This window comes from Muntiacus reevesi, chromosome 1 (assembly GCF_963930625.1).
Source record: "Muntiacus reevesi chromosome 1, mMunRee1.1, whole genome shotgun sequence".
Taxonomy (NCBI): domain Eukaryota; kingdom Metazoa; phylum Chordata; class Mammalia; order Artiodactyla; family Cervidae; genus Muntiacus; species Muntiacus reevesi.
In genome coordinates, this window is record NC_089249.1 from 17,941,895 (window position 1) to 17,963,406 (window position 21,512).

Genomic DNA, 21,512 nt, shown 5'->3' on the forward strand with positions numbered 1-21,512 from the left:
GATTTATTTTATATATAGTAGTGTGTATCTGTTAATTCCAAACTTCTAATTTATCCCCCATCCCCACTATCCCCTCTGGTAACCCTAAGACTGTTTACAATGTCTGTGAGCCTATTTGTTTTGTGAGTTCACCTGTATCATTTTTTTAGATTCCACAGACAAGAGATATCATCTGATATTTGTCTTTCTTAACACAGAGTCACCTTAACATCTCCTCTCTCAAGGGAGAACCCATCCATCTGTCTGTCCATCCATCTGTTCACTCATTTATTATCCACTGACTATTACTGCGTGTCTAGGACACGCCAGGCACTCTTCTGGACACTGAATAAGGTGGACAAATGGCCGGTCCTCAGGACATTCACATTCTAGAGGAAGAACATAGATAAGCAACAGCCTCAATGATGGCAGGACACAGCGGCTGTGTTAGGTGGTGGTCAGAGCTGTAAACAACACAAGGCAAGGAGACGGGCAGGGGGAGAAGGAGGCTTGCTCATTCATAAAGGGCCCTACGGGAAGCGAGAGTTAAGGAATGAGCTGTGATGGATCTTGGTGGGGAGAACATCCCCAGAGAGGCTGGAGCAGAGTGCACAGACAGGAGAGCAACTGTGGTGGGGACAGGGAACTGAGCAGGCAGGAGGAGGAGCAGCAGGGACAGGAGGGGAGTTGGTGGAAGTGAGTCGGGGTGGGGGAGGAGCAGGGTGCAGCAGTTCCAGAAGATTCCAGAAGGCCAGTGGTCAGGTTTGATGGAGAATGTGGAGCAGAGGTGCTGTGCAATGTGGCTGTGGGTTGAAAGAACCCTTCTGTAGCTTTATGGGGTACAAACCGAGGAGGTGAGGGTGCTCTCCCCACAAGATCCTGGCAGGGATTCTGAAAGCATCAAAGAGCAGCCCCAATGGACAATGTCTGCCCTTTCAAAGAGCCACTGTTCTGGGTCAGGGTCAGCCTTTCCTAGGCCAGGTTTCACCAGGAACCAGGGGATCAACCCACAAGGGCGTTTCCTCTCTGCATCACCAGGTTCACTGGAAATCAAAAGAGGGGATCCATCCACCAAGAAGAAGCCTGAGAGTCAGTAAGCTTGCCTCCTCATCATTCTTCTGCTGTAATCAAGTTGGGCCAAAACACTTCAGGCAACATTGGAAGATTCTCCTACCCTATCATAACCTGCTAGAGAGCAAGAACCACAGGCTGACATAATTTATTTGTCTCCATGAAAGTGGACAGTGAAAAATTGACTTAAAACTCAACATTCAAAAAACCAAGACCATGGCATCTGGTCCCATCACTTCATGGCAAATAGTTGGAGAAGAAAAGGAAACAGTGACAGATTTTATTTTTGGGGGCTCCAAAATCACTGCAGTTGGTGACTGCAGCCATGAAATTAAAAGATGCTTGCTCCTGGGAAGAAAAGCTATGACAAGCCTAGACAGTGTATTAAAAAGCAGAGACATCACTTTGCCAACAAAGGTTCATATAGTCATGTACGGTTGTGAGAGTTGGACCATAAAGAAGGTTGAATGCCAAAGAATTTATGCTTTAGAACTGTGGTGCTGGAGAACTCTTGAGAGTCCTTTAGACTACAAGGAGATCAAACCAGTCAATCCTAAAAGAAATCAACCTTGAATATTCATTGAAAGAGCTGATGCTGAAGCTTTAATACTTTGGCCACCTGATGGGAAGAGCCAACTCCTTGGAAGAGATTCTGATTTGGGGAAAGTCTGAGGACAGGAAAAGAGGGCAACAGAGGATGAGATGGTTTGATGGCATCATCAACTCAAGGGACATGAATCCGAGCAAATTCTGGGAGATAGAAAAGGACAGGAAGCCTGGCATGCTGCAGTCTATAGGGTTGCGAAGAGTCAGACACGACTTAGCGACTAAACAACAATTTATCTCTCTGAACTCATGCCATGCAATGTACACAGTAAGCACTACATAAATACTCGGGAGATAAATTAAAGAACTACTCTCCGTCATCATCATCATTATCAGAAGAATGGCGATGTTTTTAAAAACACTTAATGATGTCTTATTCCATGCCAGTACTTCTCGGCAGAGGGAGACTGCCCACTGCCTCCCACCCCAGGACACTTGACAATGACTGGAGACGTTTTTGAGATCACAACTGTACATGCATGTGTCAGGAGCAGGGAGCCACCAGCATCTGGCAGGGAGAAGCTGGGTAAACTGCCGAACTTCATTCAAACACAAAGGATTTTCAGGTCCCAAACGTCCAAGTGCTGAGGCTGAGAAATTATTTAATCCTCCTAATACTCTTTATTTGAGAAACCTGAGCCACTGGGCCATTTACCTGCCCAAAGAGAGCTCAGTCAGCGTCCTACTGAACTACAAAATGACAACGGAGCAAAGCAACAAACAGGTTGAACTCAATATTTCTGACATCAAATGTATGTTTTTTTTCCCCCTCGCACATCTGAGTGCCCTGGAATCCAATTCAATTCTGACATTACCTGGAGTCAATGCAAACATCACAGGTGAAAGACCCAGCTCCCAAGAATGTGTCCCATTTTGGACACCAGCCACAAGTTTGGGCCTCCTGAACCACTGACCAACCAGCTCTAAAGTTTGGGGGTTCCCAAGATCCCCTCCTCGGGTTCTATGATTTGCTGAACTGACTCACAAGACTCAGAAAAGCACTTTACCTACAATCACTAGTGTATTATAATGGATACAGCTCAGAAACTGCCAAATGGAAGAGATGCACTGGGCAGGAAACAGGAGAGACGGGCACAGCCCACCCATGCCATCCGGGAGCACCGCCCTCCTAGCACCTCCAAGGGCCCACCCACCTGGAAGCTCGGCAAACCCTCTGCTTTCATTAAGTGGCCATGGTTGATTTTATCATGCTTGATTAAATACAATATAAACAGAACTCCAAGTGCAGATTTGGCAAGAGGAGATACTTGATGGGGTAAGGAGTTGGAAAGGAGGTAATTACACATTGAGTCCCAGCAAAGACAGTGACTACAACCAACCCTCCCATTGAAAGGGGCAGTCAGGGCAGGAAAGGCAGACGAGTTGAAGAAAGTCTTTCTCATGTGACCAGGGCAGGGGCAATAAACAATGTCATGGGGAAAGCATTCAAAGCCAGCTTTGGGGGGACATATACAAGCTTCAATGCATTGTATGAAGAGATGAGGAACCAAAGATATCCTTATGCTTGGACGCATGAAAGAGCAATGTGCTAAGAACACAATGAATCAGACTGGAACCCACATCCACTGACTTCTGTCTTCCCCAGAGCAGCATCTTAAGAGGCGTTTCATTTACTCCAACTAAAAATCAGCTAAAAATGCCATCATAGCCCCCAAAGCGCCAATGCCCCCGTTTAGACGTGCCTTCAGAGCTTACTCCCAAGCAACAGACAAGGTCTGGAGCTGGACCTCCTCGAGTCCTTGCTTTATACATGTCTGCATCCAAATTTTCCCTTATAAGGATGCCAGTCACGTTGGATTAGACCTCAGCCTAATGACTTCATCTTAACTTGACCCACCTTACTTCCAAGTAAGGTCACATCTATAGGCACTAGGAATTGTAACTTCAATATTGTTTGTGGCAGGTAGGGGGCAGGTAGAGAAGTCAGCCCATAACATGGTGAAAAGCTGGATTTTAAAAGACAAACACAAGCTCACCGACAGGACAGAAGACCGCAGGCACGGTCAAGGGAATGGAGGATTAGGAGACAGTAGGACTGCCCAGCAAGCAGGCTGGTGACACAGGTCAGGGCACGCAAGATTAGACAAGGTCACTCCAGGCCTTGACAATGGCTCCCATCCTACTAGAATCAAGAAACCACTGAAGGGGCTGAAGCACGGAACTGCGAGAGCAGTGCAATGCTCTGAAAGATATTTGTGGCCATCTGCAACATACTTTTTACTTTGCCCTTTGCCTGCCTTTGTCCCAAGAACTGGCAGAGAAGTCCCATGCAACCTTCACATTGCAGTGGAGGAGGGGAGTTGGGGTTCAAGGTTCTCTTTCCTAACAACCTTGCCTCCACTCTGGCACAGAACTGAGCTGTACTTCAAGTGGCAAGTCATCGCAGTGACCTTCTCCTACTTCTATGTAGACTGGGAGGCTGGCGGGCACACCCCTTTCACGGCCAGGGAGTCAGAACCAAATGGAAAGGGAAACATCTTAGGACTTCCGTGATGGTCCAGGGGTTAAGAATCTGCCTTGCAATGCAGCGGACATGGGTTGGATCCTTGGTCGGGAAATGAAGATCCCACTTGCCATGGACCAACTAAGCCCACACACAGCAAGTGCCAAGGCCTGAGGGCTCGAGAGCCTGCACGCCACAGCGGCAGAGGCCGTGCACCTCAGTGAGAGATCCCGCACGATGCAAACAAGATCCTGAGTGCCGCGACGAGGACCCAAAGCAGCCGAAGAAAGAGAAATATCTTTTAAAAAAGAGAGAAAGAGAACCATCTCCACACCTCCTCTTGCTGCGCTGCCATCCCTCAGATTAGTTTCCTAGAACTAGATAATACCCAAGCCAGAGGACACAGAGGCCCTCCAGATTCTGCCCCTTGGAAAGGTGATGGCATCTCAGGGAACACCTTGAAAAGCGAGGTCAAGACAATGAACAGCTGAGAGAACCTGGGCCTCCTGGTCCTGCCTTACCCAAAAGAGCTCCATTTTTATCTATTATTTTTAATAACACCTTGAGATATCATAATACACAAATCATAAAATTTACCCCCTTAAAAGTACATAATTCAGTGGTTTTTAGTACATCCCTAGCGTTATGCCACCATCAGTTCAGTTCAGTCACCACCATCTAATTCCAGAATTGACTTCATGACCCAAAAAACAAACCCTCTACCCACTCCTTGTCATACCCCGTTTTATCCTCCCGTGACTCTGGGAAACGCTTGCTGTCTCTACGCAATGGCTTATTTTGACATTTCATACTAATGGAATCATAAGTACGTCCTTTTGTGGCTGGCTTCTTTCACTGATATTTTCAAGGTTCGATCATACTGTAGCAGGCATCAATATGTCATGCCTTTTTGCGGGCTGCGTGCTAAGTCGCTTCAGTTGTACCTGACTCTTTGTGACCATGTGGGCCGTAGCCTGTCAGGCTTCTCTAAGGGATTCTCTAGGTAAGAATACTGGAGTGGGTTCATGAATAACATTCTGCTGTATGGCTAGATCACATTTTATCAATTTATAGACATTTGGGTAGTTTCTTTTCTAGTATTATGAATAAGTTGCTATGAACATTTGTGTATAAGTTTTGAGTATCTGTTTTCAGTCCTCTTAGGCATTTATGTAGGAGTAGAATTACTGGGTTGTAGACTATGTGTAATCTTGAGGAACTGCCCAACTGTTTTCCAAAGTGCCTGGGCCATTTTACATCCCCTCCAGCAAGGTCCAAGGGTTCCGATTTTTCCACATCCTACCCAACACTTGCTATTTTCTATCTTTTTGATAATCACCACCCTAGTGGGTGTGAAGTGGTACCCGACTGTGGGTCTGATTTGCATTCCCCAATGACTAACGATGCTGAACATTTTTATCAAGTGCCTATTGGCTATTTGTAAATCTTTGGAGAAATGTCTATTCAAGTCCTTTGCCCTTATTGAAGTGGGTTATTTGTCTCTGTTGAACTACAAATATTCTTCATCCATTCTGGATATTAGTCCCTTATCAGATATATGATTGCAAATATTTTCTTCTATGTTTTTGGCTGTCTTTTCACTTTCTTAATGGTATTCACACCACAGATTTAAATTCTGATGAAGTCCAATTTAAGTACAACTGCCTAACTCAAGGTCACGCAGATTTACTCCTGTGTTTCCTTCTCAGTTTTATAGCTTTCGTTCTTGTGTTTACTTGAGGTCTATGATCCATTTTGAGTTGATGCTCATTTTTACTCTTTGAAGGGATGGTAATCCACATGAACTTTAACTCTCCCAACACCAAGCCACCTTATTGCAAAGCTTCTAGAAAGGAGGAGCATCTTGACACTAAAGACCAAACCTCCTGCAATGCACCCACGTCTCCAACAGTGTACAGGTCAGAAGGGTCCTCTCCCCCTCTCCACAGAAGCTGTGGCACCCCACGCAAACACTAAGGTTCAGCCCTGCAGTGACCTGAAATGACCCCGCGCGCCTGCAAGACTTGTCTGTCATCTGCTTCTTATCACAGAACCCTAATTAATCTCAGACCCTGTGCCCTGCTCTCTGCCACACACTGACCCCCAGGTATTTAGGGGGCTAAAGGATCTTTATCAAAAAGATCAAAAGGTTCTTTCCCAAGTGAACTGTTACCTTACCATAAGAACTAAATTTGTTGAACACTTACCAGCATCAGTATTCAGCCCTGGGGATACAAAACTGAGCAAGATGATACAGCTCCTGCCCTAGAGGAGCTGTCATTTCAGTGAGGGGGACCTACACCAAGACCTGTCACTTTCTCACCTCCCCAGTGTTGAATAACAACAAATGCAGTTGCTAATAGTAATTACTATATGCCTGGTTCTGTACTCTGTGCTCTTGATGCTCTTTAACTTTATGACGGAGCGCTGTCAGCCCTCTGCTTACAGCACATATGGAGCACCAACCCCACACCAGGCACTCTAATAGAAGGGCGAGTAAGGACCAGGAGTACAACGTGGAGCGGGGACACGGCCCCAGGTACAAGGGGACTTGGGGTTGAGCTCTGATACAGGAATTTTTCTCTGGGGAGAAAACAGAAAGAGGGCAAAGACAAAGGCACACAAATATCTGTCGAGTTAGAGCAAAAGTGAGCAGAGCAAGGAGATGAGGCAAGCGAAGGGGAAGGGTGTGGCTTCTGCCAGAATTCATATTCATGGACCACTGCCTGGAAGGCCAGCGAGTTACATGGGGAAAAGCCACAGACAAACTCTCCTTGTGCTGGTACATAGTATCACTGCAGCAGACTCTGCCTCTGAGACAATCTGCCTCGCTCCCTCAAAACACTGCCAGCAAAAAGGAAAATGGTGTTAATGAAATACTGTGCGAGGGTATGATCGAGGCGTGGGGAGGCAGAGATGAGGTTGTTTGAGTCCTTACAATAAATACTTGTATTTCAGATAATCGAGTTTGGTTCTTAGCGCTAATATCATTTTCTGCTAATTTAATGTCCCTGGAATCCCTCTGAGTAAGAAGATTGCTGGTGGAATGCAAATAGAGCCCATTCTGGGAAAAAGAATCATCTCCTCAACCCAGGTGTGCTCAAAGGCTGCAGAGAAGGCCAGTCCCTCCGGGTGGAGGGAGTTAAGCAGATCCTCCAAGGTGATCCGGGCATGGAGGCTGCGTGCTGAGCAGAAGGGGCTGTGGTTATCTGAGACGCTGTGGAATCACACTCATCATGCCTTCCTGTACCAGGCGTGTGGCAGGCCAGCGGGGCCCTCAGGGACCTCAGATGACTCCTGCTGAGAGGAGGGGACAGCAGAAGACGGGGGAGGGCAACGTGTGTTGTGCCATCTCTGCTTCCAAAAGGATCATGAAAGCATCCCCCCGCCCCCAGGTATAGCAGAAGCTTCTTAGTTTACCTGAATCAATCCCCATTTAATGGACTTCCTCGATGGCTCAGTGGGTAGAAGATCTGCCTGTGAAGCAGGAGACACAGGTTTGATCCCTGGGTCCGGAAGATCCCCTGGAGGAGGGCATGGCAACCTACCATAGTATTCTTGCTTGAAAAATCCCATGAACAGAGGAGCCTGGTGGGCTTCAGTCCAAAGGGTCAGACACAGCTGAGTGACTAAGCACCGCCCCGTTTATGCCTGCTGCCCCAGTCTAATTATAGCATCCTTTAAAGCACTCCAGCTTGGACAATAAATTGTAACCACATCCCTAGGTCCAGTGGGCACAACATTAGTGATGAGCTGAGGATGCTGGATGCCAGAAGGAAGGGCAGGAGGAAGGGAGGCTTGAGGATCACTCAGAGAATCAGGATGCAAAGGAGCTTTCTCCTAACGAGGAGTCAAGAAACCAAGGATAGAATGTGGTTCCCTCTCTGCTCCCCATCTGAGCCAGCAGGGAAGCCCACGATGGAGCGCTGGTGGTAAAGAACCTGCCTGCCAATTCAGGTTAGAGGTAAGAGACGCGAGTTCAATCCCTGGGCCAGGAAGGTCCCCTGGAGGAGGGCCTGGCAACCCACTCCAGTATTCTTGCCTGGAGAATCCCATGGACAGAGGAGCTTGGCGGGCTGCAGTCCATGGGGGTCGCATACAGTCAGACACGAATGAAGGGACTTAGCATGCACGCTGCTCCCCATGCCACCCCAAGAGAGGTTCTGAAACTCCCAGTCTCAATTTCTTCATCTGAAAAATGGAACAGTACACATCGGCAAGTTTGTGAGGATTCCACAAGACAATGTATGTGATTTCCTTGCGCCAGCACATAACAGAACCTCGAGGCATGAGAAGTTGTTATCGGCAGGCAGTTCAGATCAGCAGAAGTGCTGGGACCTGAGCTTTGGGGGAAAAATCCTTTCCATCCTAATTCTCTGAGTGATCCTCAAGCCTCCCTTCCTCCTGCCCTGCCCCCTGGCATCCAGTGTCCTCGGCTTACTGCTAATCACAGAAACAGCATAAAAAAAGGCGCCCAGGTGCCAGCATCGTTCTCCAAGGGCTGGATAGGATTTCATAAACCAAAAAGAGCCTACAGCGTCCAGCTGTGGTACTGCCCTGCTCTAATTTCCCTAGCAGCAGCGAGGACAATGAAGCGGGGAGTTTCCATTTGAGGGAACATTTTTTCCCTTCCCTCCATCCTCCAACAGTGGTCTTCAATTACAGTGTGTGATGCTTGGATACAGGGAGGCTAAGGGAGGTGGGCAGGGAAGTGACCCCCTGAAAGGCATCTGCAGAAGCAGATTAGAGAGCTCCCCACAGACACTGGAGCAGTCTCTGAGCTCATGGAGGGAGCCCGGGGAGAGGAAGCAAGAGCAGGAGAAAAAAAGGCAGCCCCTTCCTGGGCTTGATGAAGATTAATATCTCCTCCCTGATGAGATGAGGCGGGCTTAATCGCTTCTACTAATACAGAATCACTGAGGGCCAAAGATGGGGGCGTGGAGGGAAGTGGGGGAAGGGATGAGAATGCCTTGCCAATACCATACAAAAGCAGAAAGGGACACCCTGAATGTACAAAGACAGGATTTCCTCAAGGCTCAAAAGTTATAACAGAAATCTGCTGGCTGAAGCAGCACATGAGACCATACAGTATTAGGTGTACTTGGCACTTTTCCTACTAAAACGACAGGATCAATTCGGTTCAACATGCTGATCTCAAAGACTGGATGGTCTCAGCAGACTGTCACCCCCTTGCAATCTTAAGGCCCCACTCAAGGTTATTAGCTCGGGTATGGCCTTCCAACTCCACCCTCCATGGACAACTCCAAGTCATGTTCCAAAACAAAGCTCAAGAGGCAGCTACTTCATGAAGCTTTCCTGGACGTCCATCCCCAGAGAGTTATGAGTGCTTCCTTCTGGACTCCCAGAGACAGGTATATATTTACTATTACAATAATTCCTGTGGATTGCAATTGGGAGCCATCCTCCAAAAGAGATCACTACTTTTAGACTTGAATGTTTGCTTACTATCATCCTATAACTTTCCTTATCCATTAAACAGTATCTCTATCACCTCATCTCCTGTTTTCCTCCAAGGATCCACTGTCTTTGAGGAATAAGCACACAGAGAAAGGTCATTACCGCCCAAGACCACCAAGAGAACAATTTTTCTTAAGGGCAAGGGCCATGTCTCAACGTTCTTTGTGTCTTTCTCAGACTCTAGTCCAGTACAAACCAGACACTGGCTTAATAAATATTAATATTTGTCCCATCATCTAAATAATAGGAGAACAGAGAAGTAGAAAATAGAGGCATCAAAACTCAGCTGGATGCACAGAGGAAACCTCAGGAGCACGATGAAATGTACAAATATATCAGGGGTAACACAGCCTTTAGCTGTTCAAAAGTATTAAGATACTCCTCAAAAGGTGGTCATTAAAAAAAAAAAAAAAAAAGCAGCAAAAAGGAGTATCTCCTCCACTTGTTGTTCAGTTGCTCAATCAAGCCTGACTCTTTGCGATAACATGGCCTGCAGCACACCAGGCCTCCCTGTCCCTCACCATCTCCCAGAGTTTGCCCAAGTTCATGTCCATTGCATCAGTGATGTCATCCAACCATCTCGTCCTCTGTCACCCTCTTCTCCTTCTGCCTTCAATCTCCTCCACATTCTTTACTAAGCCTCACTCAAACACTGGGTGAATTTTCATCTCAAATAAGCTCAGGATTCCCAGTTCCCTAAATCCCACCCCATCTGACAACTGGTCTTAAGGACTTGGGACATGTGGGCTCAGAAGGGGAGAACCCCCGAAGGGCAGATCTCCTGCAGAAACAATTAACCTCTTATTTCACAGAGTGAACTGGAATCACTGCATTAAGTGCATGAAACTTCAAATGTGAAGGGGGACTAGTCTGGGATTCACGGAAAAGGACAAGGCATCACCAAAATGTGCCTGACGAACATACCATCTGTGCTAGGTATAGAATCATCAGCTTGTGGGAATACAGTACACGCAGCAACCTGAGAAGTATGGAGGCTTCTCTGCCCCAGCTTGTCATCACAGGCACACCCTGGAGATGCTGGAGGCGGGGTTCCAGACACAACAAAGCAAATATCACAATAAAGTGAGTCATATGAATTTTTTGGCTCCCTAGTGTTTACAAATGTTATGTTTATGTATACTTAAGTGTACAATAACATTACGTCTAAGAAAATCATGTACCTACTATAATTTTAAAACACTTCATTGCTTTAAAAATAATGCGTAAAAAACGCTAACCACTATCTGAGCCTTCATGGAGCCGTAATCTTTTCGCTGATTGAGGGTCTTGCCTCGATGTGGACGGCTGTGGTGAAGGTTGGGATGACTTTGGCAATTTCTTAAAAGAGGACCACAGTGAAGTTTGCCACACTGATTGACCCTTCCTTTCATGGAGGATTTTTCTGTAGCATGCAATGCTGTTTTATAACATTTCACCCATGGTAGGGCTGCTTTTAAAGTCAGTTCTCTCAAAATCTGTCATAGCTTTATCAACTAAATTTATGTAATATTCTGAATCCACTGTTGTCCTTTCAACAATTGATTAATTTCTCCATCTTCAATGGGTGTGGTTCATGGTATCCCAAAACAATTACAGTAATAACATCAAAGATCAATGATCACACAGCAATCCCATTCCTGGGCAAATATCCAGACAAAACTATAATTATAAAAGACACATGCACCCCTTTGTTCATAGCACCACTATTCACAATAGCCAAGACACGGAAACAACCTACATGCCCATCAACAGAGGAATAGATAAAGAAAACTCGGGGCACACACTGGAATACTACTCAGCCATAAAGAAGAACAAAATAATGTCATTTGTGGCAAAATGGATTCAACTAGAGATGATCATATTTAGTGAAATCAGTCAGAGAAAGAAATATACCATATTATATCACTTATATATGAATTCTAAAATATGACACAAATAAACTCATCTACAAGATAGAAACAGACTCACAGACAGAAGACCTGTGCTTGCCAAGGGGGCTGGGGAGGGACAGAGCAGGGGTTTTCGATTAGCAGATGCAAACACAGAGAATGGACGAACAAGGTCCTACTGCACAGCGCAAAGAACCATATTCATAGAGTCCTGTGATAAACCACAATGGGGAAGAATGTAAAAAAAGAATCTGTGTGTGTGTGTGTGTACATTAACTGAATCACTTTGCTGAACTGCAGAAATTAACATTCTAAGTCAACTATACTTCAATTTAAAACAAGAGATCACTGATCGCAGGTCATCATAACAAGAATAATGAAAAAGTTCGAAATATTGCAAGAAGCACCAAAATGTGACAGAGACAGAGTGAGAAGCTGCTGTGAGAACACAGTGCCGACAGATCTGACGTAGGGCTGTCACAAAGCTGCAATTTGTTTTTTTACATAATGCACTCTGCAAAGCACAGTTAAAGCTAAGTGCAATAAAATGAGGTCTGCCTGTAGCTCAGTCCCAACAACACTGTAGCTCACCAATGCCAAAAACAAAAACAAAACCAAAGTTGATACATCATGCAATGACACGGCTCCCAGGTAAGTTTAAACGAAGTTTTAAAATACAGGACCACCTCCACCACTCCCACTGTGGACAACATACAGTATAGGATTTCAAGAGACCCAGAGCCAGTCTGAACCTTCAAGGCATTTCCAGCTGATAGGAATGTAAATATCCACAGAAAAACCAGCAGCTGAAGATCAAATGTGACTCACCTGAGGCTGGCTACAAGCATTTCTAGTGGAATGGAGACTTTCCTAATTGTCCAAGTGTGCGCAAGCCAAATGCAGAAATGCTGAGCCAGCAATTACACCTGACCCGCTGGGCTGTGAGTCCTCAGAGAGGCAGAATTCTGGCTGAAGCACCAACACGCCCCCATCACCCCAGACTGTAATTTCTCACCAAGCCACAGGCATGGACGGGGGAGACCCAGTGGGAGGGGCTACAGGGCACCAGGATGCTGAGTGAGGCAGCTGAGTCAAGAGCCCCGGGGAAGGGAGAAAAGGGCAGCAACACTAGGAAAACGTTGCAAAAAATCCAGCCTTCCCAAGACCCAGGGCTGGAAGGAGAGCACCAAGAAAGAGCACCTGAGCCTGGATCCACGCTGCACCCCTAGGCGGAGCCTCGGCTCAGGATCTAGGACTCCTGGACTCAGAGTCCCAGCAGAATCGGCTTCAGCTCTCATCCATCCACCAGTGAGAAACGCGCCAACTGCCACCGACCCGCAGAGTTTCTGTGTTTAATGTCTCAGTGGCTCGGTCTCCTCCCCCGTAAGACGGGGATGACCATGGTCCCTCGCTATACACAGAGATCGTACTGCTCAGTCATTACAAATATGGTCCCTGGGGGCCAGAGGGCAGGCTCTCCAGCCTGAACCCAAGCTGAGTGACCTTGGACAGAGTAATTTAACCTCTCTGGACTTCGGGGTCCTTACCTGCAAGTGGGGATATTAATAGGACCGACTTCAAGATAGTTGTAAGGATTGAATGAGTCAATCTACGTAAATTACACACCAGCATCTAGCAAGGAAAGCTATGACCAACCTAGACAGCATATTAAAAAGCAGAGACATTACTTTGCCAACAAAGGTCCACCTAGTCAAGGCTATGGTTTTTCCAGTCATCACGTATGGATGTGAGTTGGACTGTGAAGAAAGCTGAGCACCGAAGAATTGATGCTTTTAAACTGTGGTGTTGGAGAAGACTCTTGAGAATCCCTTGGACTGCAAGGAGATCCAACCAATCCATCCTAAAGGAAATCAGTCCTGATGTTCATTGGAAGGATTGATGTTGAAGCTGAAACTCCAATACTTTGGCCACCTGATGGGAAAAGCTGACTCATTTGAAAAGACCCTGATGCTGGGAAAGATTGAGGGCAGGAGGAGAAGGGGACAACAGAGGATGAGATGGTTGGATGGCATCACTGACTCAATGGACATGAGTCTGGGTAAACTCTGGGAGTTGGTGATGGACAGGGAGGCCTGGAGTGCTGCGATTCATGGGGTCGAAAAGAGTCAGACACGACTGAGCGACTCAACTGAACTGATTCAGCAAGTGTGTTGCAGTGTGTTATAGTAAGTGTTCACTAAATTAGTGGTTATTATTATTACAGATGATAATTACATTCTCTCCCATCACTGCTCCCTTAAAGAAGGCAAACACTTAAAGAACCCCTATACACCTAGCACCATGCATGCAAGGCTCACGTATTAGCTCATTTAAATATCACAACCACTCCCCAAACAGTGATGAAGAGCAGAGGGTCAGAAAGGTCAAAGGTGGCTCCTCCCATGCAGCTAGCGAGTGGCAGAATCGGACTGTCCACCCTACGTGCTACCCCATGCACTACCCACCCTAACATACCTCTACCACGCCACCTGACAAAGTCACGGCTGGCACACCAGTGCTACTTCAGCCACACTTTTACGATAAAAACTGTAGCACAGTATATACTTCATTTTGAAGTTGAAAAAGGCATCCCAATCTTTTTTTTTTTTTTTTCATATTGCCTTTTCTTCTTTCTAGGAAAGATGATTGACCCTGGAGTCCTAGCTCACCTCCATGCTGGGCATCACCAGTTCAAGTGTCCCAACATCCAGGTGGGAGCAGGGTAGGGGTGCTGACTGTCAGATACTTATTCTGCTCTCTGTCCCAAGCCAGCGGATGATCGCCTGCCCCACCCCTGTTTTCCTTCCAGGCCTCTCCACCCGAAACCCACTTGCTCCCATCAAAACCTGGAGTCATCTTTGATTCATTCCATCTCTCACCTTCACAGCCTAAACATCCCCCCAAGATGCAGAGGCTCTACCTCCAAACCCTGTCTCCTCATCTCCACTGCCACCATCTGAGTTCAGGTCACCTTACTGCTCACCTGGATGACTACAGCGGTCACCTAGCTGGAGGCCTGGCCCAAACTCTTATGCCCCTTCGATCATTCTCCAAGACACCAGACTGTTTGGAAACACACGCCTGGCATGTGTGGCTGGATATAACTGCTAGAGCTGTCCATGTCCTAATCTCTGAATGGCTGGATATAACCGCTAGAGTTGTCCATATCCTAATCTCTGAAGCTGTAACTAGGTTGCCTTACAGGATTTTTCAGGTGTGATTAAATTAATGCATAGCCTGAGATGCAAAGATTACCCTAATTATCCAGGTGGGTATAAAGTAATCATAAAAGTCCTTATAAGAGGGAGGCAGGAGGGTCCAAGTCAGAGAAATGTGATGATGGAAACAGGTTGGGGTGATGTGACGGCTGGCTCTGAAAGTGGAGAAAGGGACCAAGAGCCAAGGGATGCAGATCACCTCTATAAACTGGAAAAGGCAGGAAAGGAAACAGAGGCCCTGGAGGAAATCAACTCTGCAGACATATTGATGTAAGCCCAGTGAGACTGACTTGAAATGACTGATCTCCAAGCTCTAAGAATAAATCTGTTGTTTCCACAGAAGGAGAGTCTGATTGTGACCATCTGTTATAGCAGCCACAGAAAACTAATACACACAGCCTTGCCTTCAGCCTAGACTCAGGCAGACAACCTGTGGACTTTAAAAGTGTCCGAACTCCTCTCAGTGGCCTGTCCATGAGGTGTCTGCCGAAGCCCCCAACCTCATCTCTGACCCTGTATCCTTTTGCTCATCCACCAGACGCGTTTACCTCCAGCAGCTTTTCCCATACACACCCAGTCCCATCTAGCCTCTGAGCAACTATGCTTGTCCTCTTTGCTGGGGTGTTGTCCCCGCACCGGTGGCTCATAATTATACATCAGGTACCAGTGCAAATGTCACTTTGCCGAAGTCCTTTCTCATCACAACATCCAGAATGGTGCATGCAGGTGTCATTTTCTTGTCTTTAAGTTAACTTATAAGCTCCATGGGAATTGGAGTGTTTCCAAAGTACTCAAGTGTGCCTGAGTTACATTGAGCAGATCCTCAGTGAATTTTTCTTGAGTGAATAAGTAGATGAGGCTTATGAAATCAACACAAGACTGTAGACCCTGCTTCTCAATGCCTGGAGGTGGATGGATAGCACAGGAAAGAGTGATCACTGGGGGTTGAGAAGAATAAGGCTTGGGCAAGAGCACTGGTAGGGCAGTGTGGCTTGAAGCTGGGCCCTGAAGGGTGGGCTGGAGCTGGGAAAGTGAAGGTGTGAGCTCAGGTGCCGAAGCTACTCTCTGAATGATGCAATGAGGCGTATAATAAATTCAGAAATTCTCCCATGGAGCTAAATACCTCCACCATCTATCCCGCAGACCTCAGCTGTATTCAGAGGGAGGAGGCATTTTTCTTTCAACTTCTATCGTAGCTCCTCATGTGGACCAAAAACAGTTTATTTCCAAATGCTTTCTGCATTTCTAGAAAATGGACTCAATAGGGAGCCCTGGAAAATTACAATCTGGCAATGAAATTCCACCTGTCCTTTGAACTCTGCTCAATGTTGTGGGGCAGCCTGGATGGGTGGGGAGTTTGGGGGAGAATTGATACATGTATACGTGTGGCTGGGTCACTTTGCTGTTCACCTGAAACTATGACAACACGGTCAACTGGCTATAATCCAGTACAAAATAAAACGTTTAAATAAAAAATAAAAGAAGAAGAAAAAATTCCGTCCTTTGTCAGGCCAGCTCACCTTTATATGTCACAGTTTCCTTCTTCATGATACATCCCATCCGATCTCCACAGTCACTCTTAGAGGAAGTCAGGGTGGATAGTATCACCTCCACCCTACAGATGAGGAAACGGTCCTGGTTGTGCCACACCGCTGTTTGGTGATGAAGTCCATTCTAGGCAGTAATGACTTGAAAGCTCGGATGAGATGTATTCAGCTTCCCCAGGTCCTCATTTTCTCTAAGAGGAAGACAATGCTATTCTCACTTGACCCAGGGCTGCTGCAGAACTAATGAGAAAGCCCTGACACTTATGAGCCGAGTGACCCCGAGCCATCCACTTACCCACTCTCTGTTCTCATTTTGCTTTTTCCATTATGCTGACCACGAAGCCAGTCCGACTGCATGCAGATGAACCCTCTGCTTAATATTTATTGGCCAACAACCATGTGCCAAGAGATTTTCTTGTGCTATATTTTATTTGCAATTACAGATCTGAAGTTCATCGATAAATGACCTCATCAAAAATAAATGCAATAAAACAAGGAGCAGGAATTTACGGAGAGTCCAATATACACCAGCTGCCTGCCTAAATCAATGATGAGACCTTCACATAAATCTGAATGGGAGATACGGTGGTTTCCATTTATATGTGAGAAAATGGAGGCTTAGAAAAGAGAAGAGACATGCCTGCGGTCACACAGCTGCTACATGCATGGGACAGACCAGTCTCAAACACAAAGCTTTCTGGCTACAAATCCATGTCCTTCCCAACTCTGACCTGCTGTCCTCACTCCTGGGAGGTGACGTTCCTCTCTGACAGGCACTGGAGAAGCTCAGAACACTTGGGACACCCTTGAATTTCCCTTTCACCCAGGTTGTTTCACTCCTGTGTCTAAATCTCTGACTTCTGGTACCTAATGACTGGTATGGTGCTCAGGAGAGAGAAGAATCCATGCAGGCAACCGATCGGAACAGAAAGGAAGGGGGACAAGGTGGCAGGGAGGGAAGCAGGAGGCTGAGCGTCAACAGTTAAGAGCAGGGCTCCGAGTCTGACAAACCGGATCTGCACACACTGGCTCTGTGACCAGGGGAAGTTCTTGCACATGATCTACAAGAAGGGGAGGATGGAGACAGGGGCTGAGAACAGTGCTCAGAGCAGATGCTGACCAATGTTAAGATCCTCCAAAATCACTGCAGATGGTGGTTGCAGCCATGAAATTAAAAGATGCTTACTCCTTGGAAGAAAAGCTATGACCAACCTAGACACCATATTAAAAAGCAGAGACGTTACTTTGCCAACAAAGGTCCATCTAGTCAAACCTATGGTTTTTCCAGTAGTCATATATGGATGTGAGAGTTGGACTATAAAGAAAGCTGAGCACCAAAAAATTGATACCTTTGAACTGTGGTGTTGGAGAAGACTCTTGAGAATCCCTTGGACTGCAAGGAGATCAAACCAGTCAATCCTAAAGGAAATCAGACCTGAATATCATTTGGAAGGACTGATGCTAAAGTTCCAATACTTTGGCCACCGGATATGAAGAACTGACTCACTCAAAAAGACCCTGATGCTGGGAAAGATTGAAGGCAGGAGGAGAAGTGGATAAGAGGATGAGATGGTAGTATGGCATCACCAACTGGATGGACATGAGTTTGAGTAAGCTCCAGGAGTTGGTGATGGACAGGAAAGCCTGGCGTGCTGCAGTCCATGGGGTCACAAAGAGTTGGACACGACTGAGTGACTGAACTGAACAGTAAGGACAAGAAGGGAAGAACTGCCTCACAGCCAAGAGGAGACCAGCGATGTCACCTGGGAATGGAACTAGTGAGGAAATGGAGAATATACACAATTCCAGGGTCTCTTTCTGATTACTACATGTCCCTGAAGGATCTGGAAAGCAAGGCAGAGATTATTTGGGGCAGAGGGGTGTACCAAAGGGAAAAGCAGAGTCTTTTCTGCTCAGCCAGGCATCAGAGCAGGATTCTCTGTGAAGAGAGACTGGTGAGAGAGAAACAGAAAAATTTCATGAATACTCACTCCCAGAGATGCTTACTTACCCGCCCCTTCATGCCACTCACTCCAAGTGTTTACCTAAAACATGAGAGGAAGTTGTGTGTGAGATGCTCCTCTCTCTCCCGACCTGTCTCGCTCACTGCCACCCTGGAACCAGCCCTGGGGGTGCCCTGCCTCTCCAGGCATGAAGGTGTCTGCGTTCATTTCTGGACTGCTGACTCCAGGAGTCCTGGAACCCTAACTGCCCCCAAGTCTCTCTGGAGCAAGCCAGGCAAGCATCCTGGGGACCACAAACCACAGGTACACCTCCTAGGAAGGCAAGGCGAGGGCCCAGTTACCTTACTACTCAGGATGGGCTGACCCTCACCTGTCCCCGAGGACTGCGTCCAGCCAGCCACCGGGTCAGAGGCAAAAGGAAAAGGCATGCTTTGAGAAGTCAGAAAGGTGAACACAGCTGAGCTCACTGAGCCTGCAGAAGTGTGAATCTAGTACCTTTTTCAAGTATATGTGAAGGTTATACTTGGAAATGACCAACTTTTCCCAATCTCCATGGAGAGCGCAGCAAGAGGAAGGAATTTTACTTAGCAAAGAGGAAGATCAATAATGTCAATTTAAGGACTTCACTGTGGACCAGTGGATAAGAATCTGCCTGCCAATTCAGGAGACACGGGTTTGATCCCTGGTCCTGGAAGATTCCACATGCTAAGGGGCAACTAAGTCTGTGAGCCACAACTGCTGAACCCGCGCTCTAGAGACCAAGTGCTGCAACTACTGAAGCCCATGCACCTGGAGTCTCTGCTCTGCAACAAGAGAAGCCCACGTACTGCAACTAGACAGTAGCCCCCGCTTGCCACAACCAGAGAAAGCCTGCACAGCAATGAAGACCCAGTGCAGCCAAAACAAAAAAACTACTGGTTTTTAAAAAGTTATGTCAATTTAAGAGGTAAACAAAACCTTGGAGAGATCTCGGTGAACACAGCTGCGGGGTTAAATCTTTTTCTTTTTTTAATGCTTTTTTCCTATTGTGGTAAAAGTCACATAATACAAAACGTACTTTTTCAACCCTATTTTACTGTACAGTTCAGTGACACTAAGTGTATTCACATTGTTTGCAACTCTCACCATCATCTGTCTCCCGGATTTTTCACCTTCCTAAACTGAAATTCTGTCCGCATTGAACACGAACTCCCCATCCCCTCTCCCCACCCCATCCCTGGGGACCCTGGCATGTACCAGTGTACTTTCTGACTGTGAATTTGATTGCTCTAGGTATGCTCGGGTTAATTCTTAACTCTCACTTACTAGCTCTGGAAACTTGAGCTGATTATTGAACTTTGCTGTGCCTCATTTTCCTCATCTGGGACTATCAGTATCTACCTTATGTAGGGCACTTCTGAAGGACACACGAGTTAATACAAGTCAAAGATTAAATGCTCCATAAGGAGCAGCTAACATCATCCTCATCTCTGGCACTCCAATGCCTATGAAGCATCTACTTTATTCCAGGTACTGTGCCTAAGACTAAGCATTCAGAGATGACTACAGAAAGGCGAGGCCTCGCCATCTGAAGGGTGTAGAAATCAGAGTAAGTACTAATGACCATTTATCCAGAGTTCATTAGGCGCTAAGCGCTTTTCTAAGTAATGCACACTATTAGGTCTGCACAACAACTCTGAAAAGGAGGTAAGTTATGTAAGTGAGGTGCAATTCAACACAAGGGATTAACAGAGGCACAAATGATAGATTGGCTGAGGATAATAATATCGTCCTCGGGAACCCGGTGTGAAGACTAAGACTTAAATGTCGAAGGCGACAAAGCTGCTTAGTGGGACAAACAGCAGGCCCTCCATCAGCGCTATCATCACCAGCCTGATTCCACCTTATTAAACCCAAGCCCTGGAGGCCAGGGCCTGAGGAGAGGAGAAAGATCACCCACCCAGGGGTTTCAGCTGATCCAGGTTAAACTTCCCAAACTGGCCAGAAGGTAAGGATCACCTGGCATCCTTGCTAAAAATGCAGATACCCAGGCACCTCCCCTGTAGACTCTGGTTGAGCAGACCTAGCACAGGGCCCTGACACTGTGTTTTTCCCAAGTACTGCCCCAGGGTGGGCTGAGTGTCTGCATGTTTGACAGATGCCCAGGTGATTATTTTATTTCTTTTTCGCTGCGTTGGGTCTTGGTCGCTACGTGGGCTTTCTCTATAAATAGTCGCAGCGAGCCTGGACGACTCTCCAGCCACGGTGCTTGGGGTTCTCATCTTGTGGAGCACGGGCTCAGTAGTTGAGGCACACTGGCTTAGTTTCCCCACGGCATGTGGGATCTTCCTGGACCAGGGTTGGAACCTGTGTCCCTTGCACTGGCAGGCAGATTCTGAGCCACTGCACCACCAGGAAAGTCCTGCCCAGGTGATTTTATCTGTCAATTCTGGAACCAGAGAGCCAGGCAACCTCCTCTCAGGCTGGAAATGCTCTCAGGTTCCTCCTAGGCAAGCAGCCAAAGGCAAGTCCAGATCAAAAGGTATAAGCTTCCCAAGGAGGAGACAGGATGAGGAAAGAGAAGTCAGAACATAGGTCCTAAGACCCGGTCACGAAGCCTGTGAAGTGGGTCCTCCCACCTTTCCTGGCTTTGTCCACCCTGCCCCCTCCTCTCCCTCCCCCCAGCAGCCCTGGTTGCTCCCTGCTTTTCTGCAAAGGCTCCAAGCCCTCTACACATCCAGCTATCCCCTTCTGCCTGAAATGCTGTGCCTCTTCATCTCTGCCTGCATGCATGTGTGCTAAGTCGATTGAGTCATGTCTGACTTTTTGCGACCCTGTGGAACTGCAGTTCCTCAGGTTCCGCTGTCCATGAGATTCTCCAGGAAAGAATACTGGAGTGGGTTGCCATGCCCTCCTCCAGGATTCCCGACCCAGGGAATGAACCTGCATTTCTTACATCTCCTGCAGGTGGGTTCTTTACCACTAGCACCTCCTGGGAAGCCCTCAATCTCTGCTTGACTCTGCTTAAACATCACTGGAGAGCCCCTGTCCAGACCATCCTATCAAAAACATGTTCTTCACCAAAGCTCCCCTGCTTTCTCCCTGTAATGTGGATCACCACTCAGCAGAGTATGAATTTACGAATCATCTCTCTTCCTGCACTAGATAGTGAGCTGCATGAAAAAAGGCTTGTGTAATTCACAGCTCCATACCCAAATCCTAAAATAGTGCCTGATGGTGTTAGTTGAAGGAATGAACCACTTCGGAGGAGTCACCTAAGGGTTCTGAAGTTCGATCACCTCATCTCAAAAATGGAA

General features: G+C 46.9%; 1 protein-coding gene across 8 annotated transcripts in view; it reads right to left on the reverse strand.

The window, feature by feature from the left end:
- LARGE1 (LARGE xylosyl- and glucuronyltransferase 1) overlaps positions 1-21,512 on the reverse strand; it is a 589,892-nt gene that overhangs the window by 404,565 nt on the left and 163,815 nt on the right. Inside the window, exon 1 of one of the 8 annotated variants that reach the window (XM_065938606.1) lies at positions 18,264-18,270. The exons of the other annotated variants lie outside the window; for them this stretch is intronic. The gene's annotated coding sequence lies outside the window, so the exon portion shown is untranslated. Of the gene's footprint in view, positions 1-18,263; positions 18,271-21,512 lie in introns of those variants that run through there. 8 annotated transcript variants of the gene reach the window in all.